General features: G+C 38.0%; 1 pseudogene; it reads right to left on the minus strand.

The window, feature by feature from the left end:
- Positions 1-1,795: 1,795 nt before the first annotated feature.
- On the minus strand, positions 1,796-4,702 carry LOC106701398 (TBC1 domain family member 12 pseudogene; annotated as a pseudogene).
- Between the last annotated feature and the right edge of the window lie 13,125 nt (positions 4,703-17,827).

Raw genomic sequence — 17,827 nt, forward strand, 5'->3', positions numbered from 1 at the left:
CTCTTTGTGACCCTGTGGATTGTAGCCCGCCATGTTCTTCTGTCCATGGAATTTCCCAGGCAAGAATACTGGAGTGGATTTCCATTTCCTTCTCCAGGCAATGGAGACTTATCTGTAGAGTTTTTTTAACATATAAATGTTTAGAACCTACTCTGAATCTCTTAACTCGATATTCTTGATATATTATTGGTATATTTTAGTGCATTATGTATATAATGAGTAGGGAATTTTGCATATCTCAAGAATTTTTCCTCTGTAACAAGTATGTTCATTCATTTTTATAAATTGGTTGTAAAGTTCAATATCTTCTTTGAAAATAGCCTTAATCATTATGTACATAGACATTTTGTCATAGCTTTATATGTTTGTTTATTTGGATTAGCATTGTTTTGCATGACACAGAAACAACCAAATTTCCTTGTCAGTTACATCTTGCTTGATATGAACTCTCTCCATCAATTACCACAGTCATTTTAAGTCTGACATCTACAGATAGTTTTTGTATTACTTGTAAGCTCCCCTGAAGGCTCTGCAATCAGCTGCAGGGGCCAGATCACATCTTTGACAAAGATGCATGGTCCCCAGAGTCCAAGGAAAAGGACTGTGCCAGTTACTTCAAACTACTGACACTTCAATGAATAATAGATCTTGGGTACAGGCTTCTGATGTCATCATTTAAACAACTTTAAGACTGTCCTGAAGAGGAAAGACCATGCTAATGGTCTAAATTAGGATCTACAGAACTCTTTTTAGTAAGAAGTAGATGGGTTCATGATACTGCTAACCCAAGACCCAGCAGGACAAGAAATGATTACATAGAATGGATGAACTAATGAGAGATGATTGTAGCTATTTGTTTGGAATATTGTTGATATTGTTTTAATGTTCTAATTTTCTGAATACATAAGATACATTTCTTATTAACTTATTTATAATCCATAACAATTTAGTAAAATTTGATTTTGTAAACTGAATGAAACATCTTTAGATGATGTTTTATTCTCCCTACTTGACTCCCCTTCCAAATTCAGAAACTTTTATTAAATATTCTTACTTTTAAATGATAACATAGTTATTTGCAAAGGTTCAGTAAGAATCTACCCTCCTTTTTACTAAATATAATTGGAAAAATGGTTATATAACAGAAGCTTTGTCTGGAATGTTCTATTTGAAAATGATGCTTATTTAGTTGGGTATGACAAGCCATTGTCTTTTTTCCCCAAAACTATTTTAAAATATTATTGCATTCAAATGTTACCCCAAATTATGGAATATGAACTAACCATTTACACTTTCTCTTTTGTAAAATGGCTCTCCCTACAAAATAACTTTTTAAAATAATATTGTCAATAGGTTTTCTTTTTTTTTTTTGTTTTTATTTTTTTCTAATTTTATTTTATTTTTAAACTTTACATAATTGTATTAGTTTTGCCAAATATCAAAATGAATCCGCCACAGGTATACATGTGTTCCCCATCCTGAACCCTCCTCCCTCCTCCCTCCCCATACCATCCCTCTGGGTCGTCCCAGTGCACTAGCCCCAAGCTTCTGTTGCTTCAGACACAAAATTCAAAATCAGCAGTTTTCCATCTCTCGCTTCTTTTGAACTGCTCCAACTTTCTCCATGCTGCTTACTTGGGAAACAAAATACTGTTATAAAAAAATGCTTCTTTTTGTTTCAGTTGGTCTGTTAATTGTGAAGATTAGCTGTTCAAAGCAGTACTGTTATTTTGTCTCCTTCTTCAATATCCTTTATCACTGACCCAAAAACCTAAGTCCATTAGTTGATGCTTTTCTACATCTGAGTGGCTGCAATATAGCAGCCACTGTGTGAGATTTCCAGTGTGAGATTCTCTGCCAGTTTATTTAGAAACTGTGTTATGTGAATAAAGTCTATCTGAAGGAAAATGTCTTCATATTACTGGAGGATTCTTATCCCACTTCTAAATAAATATTCCTCCCCATCTCTGCAAAATACATCCTGGACTGGACTGGCCAGATCAAGCAGAACAGTTATTTGTGATACTGTGTGAAGATCTAATCTGTCAAGTATATGTCTAGAGTGAGACCATAAGACTACTTAATATGAAGAAAAAGAGTAAAGAGACTGCCCTCAAAGAATACTTCAAATGTTCCAAAATATATCAACATCTGGCTGCAATCCACACAGAAAAAGGCCAACTGGAATGACTTATGCATGAGATTTCCAATGAAAGCATCTACTGCTTCCAAACTGAGAATGAACACTACCAACATGAAGGACATCCCGTGGACATAACCAACATCAGGTCTGCAGTATGAATATCCTCCTAAGATACTATATAAAACATCGTGATATGGACCATCCACCTGAAAGATGTAGAAAGATGGAAAGGCATACAATGCTGCCGCTAAGTCGCTTCAGTCGTGTCCGACTCTGTGCGACCCCATAGACGGCAGCCCACCAGGCTCTCCGTCCCTGGGATTCTCCAGGCAAGAACACTGGAGAAGTCATACAATAATTGAGCTTAATTCCAGACCAGCAACTGGACCATCAACAGATACATTCTCTATCCTAGAAAAGTATATATTTAGATAGAACTTGTTTCATTGAAGCTTTCCCACCATCTCTTTCCTCTAGGGAGGAATATTGCATAAATTCAGGAGTGATATTCAGTTCACTTAATACAAGGAGACTCCAAGCTTTACCATGAACACTAGGGGGCAATCCCTGCACCTTAATTCTCCAACCTTTCTCTTAACTATGAATTACTTCCCAGCCTGGCAGTATTTCACTGGTCCAAATTACCATTGCATTTGAAATACTTTTTCTTAAATCTTTTTTCTTAACATGCTGCTTTACTTTCTCAATTTAAGGCTCAGCTCAGAGGTCCCATGTTCTTTTCACTGAGGTTAAAGTTTCTTCCACAGATTTAGCAAGAAGATTTTCTTGTAGTAGCCAAAGATTTCAATGGGACACAAAAGCAGTATCAGTCATATGATGGCCCATACTCGAGAATCAGGATGGAGGTAGGAGGTGACTCGAATTCAGGTTTCTTAGTCTTAAAAACTGAACCAGTGATTTACAGGTCCTCCCTGTTCATTCGTGCTTTGTCCCTGCTGAAGGGCTTTTGGATTTTCTGAAGAGTCTCTCTGGGAGGGACTTTATCGAATAATTTCCAACCAGGAGCATCGTGGACAGCTGATCTGAGCGCCTGTTAATCCTATTTGGAAAAGGTTTCAGAGAATCAGGGGCAGATAGAGGGACTGTTTGGAAGAAGAGTAAGAGAATCACACCTTCTAACTCCCAGCTGCTTCAGGTCCTTGGTTTTTGATGTCTGCAGCCACCAAGCAGCTCCTTTGCAGAAGACTAGCTGCTCATGCTAGCAGTGACCTTGTCACCAGGCCACTCCAAGTGGGCACAACCCCAGGGACAAAGGAAGAAGATCTCAGGGAACTAAGGTTGACTTCATGGGTGACTTTATTGCCAACAATGCTTTCCTGGTACCTCACTTACAGGGTCTGGCTGGTAAGGAAGGTCACTTCCATGACAGGAGCCTAGAGATGTTTTGAAGACTTTGAGAGAAGTCACCACAATGTATCATAAGTCCTGCAGATGAAACTTGGTGGATAGTTTCTTGGGCATGGCTTCCTAGCCTCAGGACAGCGAGTAATAGAGGCTTTTAGAATTCCAACCTGAGATTCCTTATAGAAACCTCCAGCAGAGTAAACTTAACCTCTGTGGTAACATTCTTGCTGTACCTATGTAGATAATCAGGCCATATCTAATAAGGCCACATTCATTTTGTGATCAGGATTCTTTGAGATTCTTTTTGATCAAAAGTGGGGAGACTGTAAGGAAAAAATATACATAAATGGAAAAATAAGTTTTTATTCTAAAGCACACCTGAGTTGTCTGATTCTGATTCTGTAAACTGTAGATAACTGATAGCAATGCCAGATAATTTTTGTCTATTGACATGCAAACAAATTCTGTTTCTAGAGAGAAACAGTCAAAAAATCAGTTTTTGCTCTATTTGTACATTTCCATATTCCTGACTTTTAACTGTGTCTGTTCTTGGTAATCTCCTTTGACCTGATTGTATCACTTTTATTTTCTTATGAATTAGTTAAATAAAATCTTAAACTCATTTTTATTCTTATATCTGTATGAGAGCCATGATTTTACCTGCATTTAAAAATGATCCTTTAATGCCTACTTGGAATTAAACCACCCTTCAATGGTTGACCATGTGTGCCCTGAGCTTTTGCTTCGGCCCCAGAGGGCCTTAGAGAGCAACTTTTCTGAATTTCCATTTTTGTGTATGTGTTTCACATAGTAGAAGTGCACGCATGCTCAGTCATTTCAGGCATGTCCGACTTTTTGTGATCCCGTGGACTGTAGCCCACCAGCCTCCGCTGTCCATTGAATTCTTCAGGCAAAAATACTGGAGTGGGCTGTCATGCCCCTCCTCCAGGGGATCTTCCCAACTCAGGGATCAAGTCCACATCTCTTACATCTCCTACACTGGCAGGCGGGTTCTTTACCACTAGCACCACCGGGGAAGTACATGCATATAATTTGCAAATACATACTGAGGTTGTATGTCCAACTTTTTCCTCCCAGGATGTGCAATCAAGATTAGAAAATAGTAGGATACATCATGAAAACATCTTGCTACATCGTGTCCTCACCAATTTGGTTTTGGGAAGGTTTGACCATTGTGCTCCTTTATCCCACAGTTCATCCAGAAGAAGCATGCCAACTTTCCTGATTATATTCCTGAGAATTTGTCCTCTGAAATTAAGGCCTTTATTTTGCTCAATTCTCAATTTCTGATACCTAGAAATGTGCTTGGAACATAGTAAACACTAAATATTTAATGAATTTTACAGTGGTTTAATTCAATATCCTATGTTTAACAATCATTCCTCCTCTGTATTGGCCTTTCTGGCTTAGATATTGGAAACCTTATAACACCGATGTAGATGAACATATTCACTTAAGAGCTGTATGGAACTTTCCTTAAAACACGGGACCTCATAAATCTCATCAGTCCCATACCCTTTGATCAGAGCCAATTTCAGTTCTCCTTAGGGTGACCAACTGTCCCAAATTACCTGAAACTGAAGGGTTTCCTGAGATGGGAGACTGGGTATTAAAACAGAGACAGTCCTGAGCAGATAAGGATAGGTTGGTCACCCTAGTTCCAGTGGGTACCTGCTAAAGACTGTTACTTTTTCTCTACAATAAGCTATAAGTGAGCAGTAGCACATGAACATCAGCTTTCTATGGATTCTAGAAAATAGATTTGTTGATCAATTTTCAGTACTCTACACAGTAGTGCTTGGTCTTGTTCACAAGAGGATGTGAAGTGAAAGTCAATCACTTGAAAAAGTCGTGTCCGACTCTTTGCGACCCCATGGACTATACAGTCCATGGAATTCTCCAGGCCAGGATACTGGAAATGGGTAGGGTAGCCTTTCCCTTCTCCAGGGGGTCTTCCCAATCCAGGGATCAAACCCAGGTCTCCAGCATTGCAGGCAGATTCTTTACCAGCTGAGCCACAGGGGAAGCCCTCACAAAAGGATACTGACTTGTGAAGACGTGATGGTAACGTACCCTCTCCCCAGACCATGAAATTAAGTGTGGGTTAGCTGCATATTTATAACTACCCTCCAACATAATAGCAACCCAAGCCTCCAGAGGCAATGGATAAATGATGTACCCAAAAAATACCCAAAGCAGGAGATATTCCTTCTTGGCAATTTTTGTTCTTCTTTTTCGTAACTGGGCTACCCAAATGAGCCACATACAGGAAATCAGAGGCTGTCCACATGGTGAGATCTGACCGAAGCTCCACTGTGATGTTTCGCAAGGGTGACATTTCACAGGGTTGCGGCCTCGTACAGCCATAGCAGGGTGGGAAAGAACAACCACTGAACTCAGAGACCACTCTAGTTTTTTGGATCATGGCAAAACCATCCAGGAAGTGCCTGACAAGACCCTTGCCCTCCAGGCAGGCATGGCTTGTTAGATAACCCCTCAATTGTGAGCTAAATAGCACAATCTTTGTATAAAGAGCAGCAGCAATGAAGCGGGTGGTAGAAGCAGCTCTTTTTCTGGTGAGAAGTAAAGCTTATACAGAGCCATAAGGATGGACAGCAGAAAAACCACTGAAAGGAGTGTCTTATTTTATTCTCCTCATCTGCTCAGGTCTGTCTGGAGAGCTGGCCAAGGACCCACATATGCTGACTCAGAGCCACGTTAAAAAATATGAGCAGTATCCCATTATTCACTAGAAAGGCATTGGCTTCTGGCAGCTTCGAAGAAGGTTAAAGAATCCAGAAAGTGGCTGATTAAGGTTTTGCCCTATATGCTTAACAACTTCCCACGCTAGGTCATATGTTAGCCATCCCCCAACCCCTGCCCTGGACAACTGAAGTCCACAGGATATGTTTGGGTTCGTTACCTGACCGGAAAAACATTTTATTTATCCTCCATTCACCACCATTCTTTCTAACAGACCCTATAACGTTGACAACACATCTGCAACAAGCTTTGACTGACTTTCATATCTTGATGTGCTGGGTAAGTTCAGGTGCCATCTCCCCACCATGAGAACAATTATTTGTTTGACCCCTCTCCAACCCACCAGAGCCAAATGTACTTCAAATTTTATTTTAGAGTTTCTGGGTACCCTTCTGATCATTTTGGGGAATGTTAAAAACAAAATTCAAGGAAATATTCAGTAGCCCCAATATGATCCATAAGATTTTTCCAGCACATATTGCTTTCCAGAAATTGATCTGCCTCCAGACAACCTTCATTGGGGTCCCAGATGCATTTCCCTATTTTCCTTTCTCAGAAGCTCTCTGTGTTCCCTCCACTGGGTCCTGACTGAGCTGGACAATCCAGCACAATGGACAGTGACTTGGCTGCCTTGACAGGCTGTGCAGGAAGCCTTGATACAGTGACTATGGTTGTGGGAAGCATAACTCTCAAGTGGGAATGCAGCTCTGTCTTAAAATTCTGCTTGTTATTTTAAGGCAAACTGCTGACAAGCCTGGTCAGCATCCATTGACCTGAATACCCTTTTCTACATCATTAAGTCCCGTTTTAGCTTCCTGCTGTGATGATGACATGTAGCTTCACTAGAGTCACAGATTCTCTTTCCACTTTCTGTATCAACACACCTAAAGCACAATCAGAAAATAGTATCTAAAAATAATTGTTAAATGCCTATGAAAAATACTCATACATAAACATACTCTTGTCCTTTTCTTTCTTGAACTAAATATCACATCTGACAAATCTTAAATAGTTTTGCTCACTTTTCTTTCACTCTGCTGGTGGCTCTGATACTGTTTGATCTTGGTGCCTTTATGTTAACACATCCAAGAAGACTGTCACATTGTAACAAAGGCACAACTAGATGTCCTGATAATGGGTGCTAGTATTTCTGTAAAAGAACAAAATTTCCCCCAAGTCCCTATGAAAATGCTTCCACACACACCTGTGTTGTTCCTTTGTTGTTTTTTTTTTTAATGTAATGTCTTTGGTGGGGAAAAGGGGTTACCCTAAATTTACTTTGCAACTTTTTCCATCATGCACCATAGGCATAGACATATAGATTATAGAGTCTTCATTGCTGCCAGAGGTGGTTCTGTATTACTGGATGTCAGGTTGAGTAACAGGTTCATTTTGACCTGATAGTAAAAACTGTTCAATTAATGCTTCAACACAGTCTCATATTGAGTGCTATGGAGAAAGGGCCATAAGGCAAGTTAATTACTAGCTAAGGAAAAAAGTCTTCCTCTACCAAACAATTTATCTGAATTAAAATTTATCTCATTATAGTGTTTTTATGAATTCTAGGCAATGCCTTCTCTCGGAGTCAGTAATAAACTTAAAGTCCACCTCTACGTACTTCATCATGTTCCAGGAGAATATTTTTCATCCACTTCTTCATTGTAGCTAACTGAGTAAAGAACAGCCTACGTAAGATTAACAGTAGGGATCAATCAACTGTGAGGTTTAGCAACCTCAGCACTACTGATATTTTGAACAAGTTATTAATAATTCTTTGGTTGGGGAAGCTGTCCTGTGCTTTGTTAGATGTTTGGCAGCATCACTGAGCTCTGTGTACTAGATGCCAGTCGCGATACTTAAAGATGTTTCCAGCCATTGCCAAATGTCCCCTGGGGGCAAAATCACCTCCAGTTGAGAACCACTGGTCTAGAGAAAAGACTGTGATTTACCTAATTTGGATAGAATGCTTTGGCCCGAGGCCAGGGGCCAGGGATCAGGAAATTAGCACATAACTAGCTGGATCTCTATGGCTGCTCCTTTAAGGGGTGCTGGGAAATCCATCCACTAAGCATCCAACACATTGCAGAGATTCCATCTAGAGTTTGGCTTCTGTGGCTTTGCTTTTTGTTGACGAAGTTAAACTTTTTTTTTTTCACTTTTGTCTGTTGGTATGAGATTTCTTGTTTTGGAAGCATTCTTCTGTTTTCAGGTGTTTCTGTTAGCCTTGCAGTTTTAGTATTCTGCCATCTTTCAATAAGCCTTAAGTTGCTTTTTGTTTAATCTAGATCAATTCAGTTCAGTTCAGTTGCTCAGTCATGTCCAACTCTTCACTACCCCATGGACACCAGGCCTCCCTGTGCACCACCAACTCCCGGAGTTTACTCAAACTCATGTCCATTGGGTCAGTGATGCCATCCAAGCATCTCACCCTCTGTCATACCCTTCTCCTTCCACCTTTAATCTTTCCCAGCATCAGGGTCTTTTCAAATGAGTCAGCTCTTCGCATCAGGTAGCTGAAGTATTGGAGTTTCAGTTTCACCATCAGTCCTTCCAATGAATATTCAGGACTGATCTCCTTTAGGATGGACTGGTTGGATCTCCTTGCAGTCCAAGGCACTCTCAAGAATCTTCTCCAACACCACAGTTCAAAAGCATCAATTCTTCCACGCTCAGCTTTCTTTAGAGTCCAACTCTCACATCCATACATGACTACTGGAAAAACCATAGCTTTGACTAGACGGACCTTTGTTGGCAAAGTAATGTCTCTGCTTTTTAATCTAGATCAGAATTCCATTTTTTCTATTCAATTTCCTCTTATTAGTACAACCTGTCAACTTCCAGGCAAACACATGGGTCTTAATGTGTCTGTCCTCTTGGGGGAAAAAAAGAGAGTGAGACACAATGATCATTACCAAATACCCTCAGCTTACTTGCTTATATATCCTGGAAGTCTAGGGCCACATATGTGGCTAAATAGCACAGATTTAGAGGAGCAACCCCCTCCCTCATCACTAGGTTTAGTGTATTTAACAGTTTGTCAAAAATCACCAACCATGTGTCTATTTTAAACATTCTGTTAAGTCCCCCAAACCACTGACCTGGAGAGGAGATCAAGATCCCATTCCTTCCCTTGAGAGAAAAGTTGTACTTACTATTGGTGGGACCAAAGAGAAACACTGTAACACAGTACCTTTCTTCCTAAACAAGAATAGTTGAAAGATCTGAGCTTCCATGGGTATGTGAGAGCAGTAAGATTCACTCTTAGGAAACCTTACCTTGGTTGGAGCAAGAGCAAGAAGGTTTAACTTTATAATGGAGCATTGGCAATGGATGGCAGGATAGGAGAGGGCTTGAGGAGCAGAGGTTCCAGGAAAGTAAGCCGATGAAGCTATATGGTAGTAACAGTATAACAGCAGTCATCCCAGAGTTGTGTGCAATTAAGAACTTGTGTTGGGGGACTTCCCTGGTGGTCTGATGGCAGGACTCTGTGCTCCCAATGCAGGGGAACCTGAATTCGATCCCTAGTCAGGGGACTAGATCCCATATGACCTGGTGCAGCCAAATAAACAAATATCTTTTAAAATAACCTAAAAGGGAAAGGAAATTGCTATTTAAAAAAATAAAAAGAACTTGTGTCTGTCAAAGTGCAAAAGCTATATCTACTGGTGCTTAGTAACAAATACATCATAGGAATCAGACTCCAACTAAGATGGAAGCATAGATATCTACCAACAAACAGGCAGTTATGAAAAGGGGATGACAACCCCTGTCTGTTTTGAATGGGCTTGTGGTAATCTATTTCCATCACTGATTGGTGATATAGGAGGAAGCAAGTGCTCAGGAAATAAGTCTTTATGGTTCAGCAAGGAAGCATCAGTCTCATTTCTCTGACCTAAAGCATGCTCTTGGGAAGTTTCTTGGCACAGGGTAAGAAGAGAGGGAAACTAAGCAAATAATTATATACCAAGGCCCCAAGCATTTATCCCTGGATGAGGGCATGGCAACCCACTCCAGTATTCTTGCCTGGAGAATCCCCATGGACAGAGACTAGCAGGCTACAGTTCATGGGTTCGCAGAGTCAGAAATGACTAAGCAACTAAGTACATAGCAAGTGTTTTTATGACTTCTAAGTGGACGAGTAGTATTGTGAAGGACCAAAAGATAAATTCAGTACACCCCTGCCCTCAAGGAACTTACAGTGCAGTGGGGAAGGGAATAATTACACAAATAGACGATAGCAAATATACAAGAATGCTACCTTGGCTAAGAGGAAGAGGAGGTCATGAGTTTTGGGGAAAATCAAGATAGTGTTTTGACCTACCAAGTATATCAAATAGATTGAAGTAGGAACATTTAAGAGATGATTTCAGGGGCTCAAATCAGAGGCAATGGGACTATAAATGAGGATAATAGCAATGAAACGGAAATGAGGGACTAGAATTATGAAATGTTGCATAACTAGCTTCTTCAAGATTTAACTAATATACATATGGGAGATTATTGAAAGGGAGGAGACAAACTGAGCATTGGGAATTGGGAATGGAAATACAGTTGACAGAAGTAAGGGGGGGCAAAGGAAATGAGGTGGAAGATGGCAAGCGTACTTTCTGAGATGCTGTTTAAACACCATATACAAAGGTTAGTGATTATATACAGTGTGGCCATCTTGTCTGATTTTTCCCCAGAGGAGACTTCTGTCTTTTCATTCTGTCTGTTCAGCCATATCCTTGGTTTGTAGATACTCTGTGCAACATAAGTATTTATGCCTTGAAAGCCAGTTCTTAGGATCCATGCCATCGCCACCCACCTCCCCAATGTCACCTCTTTATTTAGCTTTAGCTCCCTATGAGTAATTCGACGCTTGCAGTTTAATTCTCCTCTCTGTGCTGATGAGATGGAGAGGAGCCTGCCCAGCTGGAATGTAGGAGTGCTCCATTATTAAAGCTCTGTCAAGGGAGCAAGGACTGCCTGCAGACACTTGAGCTCTAACCAGAGATTGTCTATCTTATTTTTTTCCCCTTGGCTTCTCAGCACAATCTGAAAATACCTTATTTGGATGCTGGAAAAATAAGTTTACAGTCTCAAGACACCATTCCCTATAAATCAAATGAGGCACTCACTTAACTGAGTCTCTTTAACTCTTCTCTGAATTCTCCACATGTCAGCATGGAACTGTTTCAGTCTTCCTACCTCAACTCTACACTCATAAATTTCTTTCTCATTTCTGACAGGTTTTATTTACTTGCAACTTCATTGTACTGTTGTTTAACATTTTAAATTTTTACTTTTTTCTATTTGCTGAAGTAATATGTGCTTATTGCAAAAATTACTTGATTAGGTAACTAAGAAAAAAGGTTAAAGAAGAAAATATGGAACTATCCTCTCAATCACTATTAACATTTTAGCCTAGGCTTTTTCTTCTTATGCATATTTTAATTTTAAAACATAACTGGGTGGTGCAACTAAGATAAGATGCAGCCAAATAAATAAATATTTTTAAAATAAATTTAAAAAATAAAACATAGCTGGAATCCTACTGTGCTAAAATAGTATCATTTTCTGATATTTTAACTATTATAATTTGAGAATTTTCTTACGTAATTAAAATTATCTTATCATTTTTGATACCTGCTTGAATTTTCATAATTGTAGATGTTATATTTTTCTTTGTATAAATCTCCTATGCTGAGAGCTTAACTCCTTATAACAAAAATTTCCTGGGCTATATATATGCCTATAGTCACAAGAAAAAACGCCAATTTTTTGTTCATTTTTCAATGTTCAAAAGTCAATGTATTTTATACTTTTTGTTGCAATGGTAAATGGGACTGTTACCTTAAATTCTCTTTCTGATCAGTTGTTATTACTGTATAGAAATGAAAGTGATTTCTGTGATTAATTTTTTATCTGCAAGTTTACCAAATACATTGATTATCTCTAGCAGTCTTCTGATGGCATCTTTGCTGCTGCTAAGTCGCTTCAGTTGTATCCAACTCTGTGCGACCCCATAGACAGCAGCCCACCAGGCTCCCCTGTCCCTGGGATTCTCCAGGCAAGAACACTGGAGTGGGTTGCCATTTCCTTCTCCAATGCATGAAAGTGAAAAGTGAAAGTGAAGTCGCTCAGTAGTGTCCTACTGTTAGTGACCCCGTGAACTGCAGCCCACCAGGCTCCTCCATCCATGGGATTTGCCAGGCAAGAGTACTGGAGTGGGGTGCCATTGCATCTTTAGGATTTTCTAAAAAATTACATGATTCTGAATTCAAGATTTTTGCTTATACTTCTGCTGTGAAATATATATATACAGTTTGATTAAGAAATACAAAATGTTATTTTGACATTTATATAAATATAAAAGTATATATGTATAAAAGTATTAATGTATATGTTTAAAAGAAAAGAAAGCTATTATATTTATAGGCTAAGGGCTTCTGAGTTTGGTAGAGTTTTCCTTTCTTATCAACAAAATTAATACATATTTATAAATCCAAATAGTTGGAAAAGTATAGAATATAAAAATATAAGTTTATGTTTTTCCATTCCACTATCAAAAAGTAAAATAGTTTTCTATTGCATATATGTTATACATTTTATGTACTTAAATTTTTTAATGGAATTACACAATTTGTATTATTCTACATTTGCTCTACAACTTAACATTAATGACACCTTTCCACATAGTTGCATATTCCATATTTAGATATTTTTTCTTCTTTTATTACATTAAGTAGAACTCTCAGAATAATACTGAATAATAACAATCATACTGGACTTCATTGTCTAGACACATGAAAGGCCCTTTACATTAATATGCTCAGTATGTATCACCTGTTTACTGGGCAGAAACGAGGATGCTTTGGTTGTAGAGAACAATTTTTCACTCTTCACAAATGTATTTTGTGCCTGCCACAGTTTTCACTGTGACCTCTGTTGAGTCTGAGGAAAGGAATGTCATCCAGGAGTTGGGGGCAGGAGAGGGTATTCTGACCTTGAAATTGTGAGAGAACATTTCCAAAATGTGTTTGCTCTAAATGTTTGAAATAGTTAATTGGGAACATGAAATTTCCATTCATAAATAGGAGAAACTCCTTTTTGAAACATTTCTTGAAGAGTATATTTTGACCAGAATGAATGTGTGAGTTATATGTATGAGAAGTTGAGAAATTGTAAATTTTATCAGTCCTTCTTAAATGTGTGATTTGCCTGTGAAACATTTTTATACTATAAGCTTTGTGGATTCCAAAATGATTCCATGGTTCTCAAGTATACTGAAGTAAGATGGACTCTATTCAGGGAAAGTAAAAATGCCATCAGCAGTTAAATCATGTCTAAAACCATGACTTTTTTGTCCAGAATAGTTTCTTCATGAATTTTCTCTTTCAGGATAAGTATGATATTGATAGACTGAAACAAGCAACAAATCAGGGAGAAAAATAAAGATACTTAAAACATATACCCAAATAATTATTGAGAAGTTTCTCCCACACATAAATTCCACAGAGAGAGACAAGGATGAATGAGGTCTTTTCAGCTAGTTAAAACTTCTTTGCACTTCCATTGCAGGGGACACGGATTTGACCCCTGGTTACGGGACTCATATCCCATTTGAGGCATACAGCCATAAATAAAAAACAAACAAAAATTCTACCTAGAAACTGCTGCTTCAGAATCAGGAATGAGAGGGAATCTATTGCAACTCCTATTTCAGTAAAATTCCGATATGAGTTTTCTTGAATTAATTTGTATGATTTCTAAGTTTTCAGTATTCTCAGTGATTTGTTTTAAATCTAAAAATATAGTAGTAAAAGTATATAGTATATTAATAATAGAACTGTAAGATGTATTACCTCTTGATTTGGGCGTTTCCTTATTTGATGTTGTTAATTAAAATAGGAATAAGTCATTTATGAATTCTATGAACAGAAGAGCCTGGCTGGCTACAGTCCTTGGGTTCGCAGAGTTGGACATGACTGAGCATGCACACAAATCATCTTAAAGATGATCATATGTTTTACCTCTGTCAAAATCAAGAAAATTACTATAGTTAAATGTATTTGAGGGATGTGGAAATGGTATATTTTAATCTATGCAAAGAGTCGGTTATTTCACTAAAGCTGAAATGACTGAAGTTGCTAATGACAAAAGTTTTCTAAATGTTCTCTATTTGCTTTTAAATAAAAAAGTCATAATGTCTCATGCCCTGATATTTGGAGAACTAAATATAAATGATAATATTGGATAAAAGCAGAAATATTAATATCTTTGTAAACTGATTTTGTGAAAATTAGCTGGAAATCCAGATATTATTCTATACAAACTTTCTCATTTATGCTTCCAGAAATGTAATTTTATTTTTAGTATGATTTGATTGTGATTTAATGTTAAATTAATTTAGTTCTAACTTGACATTACTAACTGGTTTTTGGAAACTTACAAAATGTAACACTGAAGTAGAAATATATGTGTACGTTTGCATATGTATTTGTGTATATATATGTAATATGCAAGTGTGTGTGCGTGTGTGTTCACAAGTATGTGAGTATAGATATCAATGAGCTTCCCTGATGGCTCAGCTGTAAAGAATCCACCTGCAATGCAGGAGACTCAGGAGATAAGTGTTCGATCCCTGGGTGGGGAAGAGCCCCTGGAGAAGGAAATGGCAACCCACTCCAGTATTCTTGCCTGGGAAATCCCATAAACAGAGGAGCCTGGCAGGCTACAGTCTAGGGGTCACAACTTGGTCGTACACAACTCAGCAACTAAGCAACAACAACAAAGACATCGACAGAGAAGTCTCCAAAGGTCTGCCTAGAAACTGGAATTCAACTAAGGTAAATATTTAAATATTTGAAAATTTCTGTGTGTGTGTGAAAAAAGTTGTGACTCTACGAGAAATTTAAGTCTATACTTTTTAATCCCCCAATATTGTAAAAGCTAGACAATTTTAAATAAAACTCTTTTAAGAGTTTATTTTATCCATGAGTTACTATTTTGTATTAGTTGGATGAGAATGCTGTATAAGAAACTAGATATTCTGCTTCATGATCCTCAGTGTTTCCTTGGATGAAGTTATATCTTTTCTTTAATTTTCAGAGATATTCATGTTACATTCGGATGATTCAAACACCCTGTTTATAACTATATTTTATAGAATCAATTTCAGGCTTCTTAAACTGTCATGGAAGAAGGGAAATGATGTCTGTTACATGATGCCCCACATTTGTGCTGTCTCTATATTTTTTTCTCATCATCTTGGAAAAAGTCCTAAAGTAGGAAAGAGAAACATAAATGCAGACTCTGTCCATCTTTGATGAAACTAGGAAACATCTGAAAGTCCAAACCACAAATAGGAAGTGCCACCAATAACAGCGAGGATCAAAGGAAGGATGATCACAACTGCAAATCACAGAGACACACAGGCACAGAGCTGGCAGAACACACGGTGAATGGGCACACCTGAAAGTTCAGAAGAAACGTAATTTAGTTTGTAGCAATGAGAACAGTCTATGGGCTACAGACCTGAGTTTCCTTGAAACAAGTTTGATGTTTATGCAGTGGAAGTTGCAAAGTTGACCAAGAAATCAGACCACCACCCTGCAGCAAGTAATTTCAGGAAGCAGAAAGAAACCTCTGCATTGTTAATTCCTAAAAAAGAGAGAGAACATTGCACTGAAAACTCTGTGTCATAAGCTGAAATCCTGCTAGTCTGGATCATTGCCCTGACTCACTCACCAAGTAGAGAACTCCTCCAACTGTAGTCCAGAAGAAATCACCTCTTTCAAGGATAAACAATAGTTTAAAAAATTCTACAGAACTTCAATAAAGTTGCTCTGAGAAAACAGGAGACACATGTACAACCATGGCTGATTCATGTCAATGTATGGCAAAAACCACTACAATATTGTAAAGCAATTAGCCTCCAATTAAAGTAAATAAATAAATTAAAAAAAAAAAGAAAACAGGAGAAAAGAAACTAGAAAATTAAGTAGCCAATGACAGGGGCTCCTTCCTCCATTAAAAATAATTTTTTCCCTCCCGTTTTATTGAGATGTAGTTAACATACAGCACTGTGTATGTTTAATGTGTGCAGCATAATAATTCGGCATGCATACATCATGAAACAATTATCACAATAAATTTAGTAAAAGTCCATCATCTCATATAGATACGTTAAAGAAACAGAAAAAAAAAAATTTCCTTTGTGATGAGAACTTACAGGATTTACTCTCTTAACAACTTTGATCTGTGAAACAGCAGTATTAATTATATTGATCATTTTGTACATTACATCCCTAGTACTTATTAACTTGTAACTACAAGTTGGTACCTTTTGACCGCCTTCATCCAGTCCCCCTGCCCCCACCCTCCTGCATCTGATAACCAGTTTTTAATTATATTTTACAATTACATTATATAATTAATATATTAATATTATATATTAAAACGCTTATATCAAGGACCGATTGTATAGCACAGGGAACTCTGCTCAGTTTTATCTAACAATCTAAAAGGGAAAAGAGTTTGAAAAAGAATAGATACATGTATATATATATAAAACTGAATCATTTTGCTGTACACCTGAAACTATCACAGCATTGGTAATCAACTGTACTACAATATAAAATAAATAGTTTAAAAAAGTTTCTTTTACCTAAAATTTCTTTTTTTTCCCTTTCTGATTTTAAAAAAGCAAAGCTTTGTTATGCGCCCGGAAAGGACTGTGGGCCCCAGGCACTGTCTCTCCCAAGCCTTAAGTCGGCCTGGGAGGACGCAACAGAGCTCCACGGAAAGACAGCAAACGAGGCACAGCTGTGAGCCAGCTCCTTGCAGGCAGGTTCTTATTATTCTTGTGTCCCCAACACCTCATTGGAATAAATTTGCTTATTCCCCAAATATTCAGTACCTGCTCTATGACAGGTCCTGCACCAAGTGCTGAGGCTTCAAGGACAAGACGCCGCCCTTGCCCTCCATGTTGGTTCCAGAGCCAATGAGTTTGTATCTATTAGGAATCCTTCAGCTGCAGGGAAGAATCAAATATACTGAAAAAACTAAAACTGGGGTTAAGCAAAAAGCATATTTATTAGTTCACAGAAATGAAAATGTCAACGGTAAAAGCTGGTTTCAGCATTGACTGAATTTAGGGATCAAGTGACCATAACCAGACTACAATGAAAGTTAAGCTCTCATATGTCTGGCACAATTCTGAGCCTTTTACATGTATCTACCCATTTAACTCACAAGAAATCTCAAGAGGAAAGTGCAACATTCAACTTCTCTCTGGTTCTTTGTTTTATCTTCTCAAATTGTTCTAGTGGCCCCAAATTGATTAGTTATTTATGAAAGAAAAATTCTCAGGTTATTAATAATCTACTGAACTTGGTGACTCATTCGTTTTCCACATACTCATTCATTCATTTGATATTGTGCTAGGTGATGGGGATGGAGGGTGTGTTACACAGACAGAAAATGCTGCCCTCATGGAACTTATATTAAACTGAAAATTGTAATAAAGATGGGGATTTGGGGGACAAGATC

This window comes from Bos mutus, chromosome 15 (assembly GCF_027580195.1).
Source record: "Bos mutus isolate GX-2022 chromosome 15, NWIPB_WYAK_1.1, whole genome shotgun sequence".
In the NCBI taxonomy this organism is placed as follows: Eukaryota; Metazoa; Chordata; class Mammalia; order Artiodactyla; family Bovidae; genus Bos; species Bos mutus.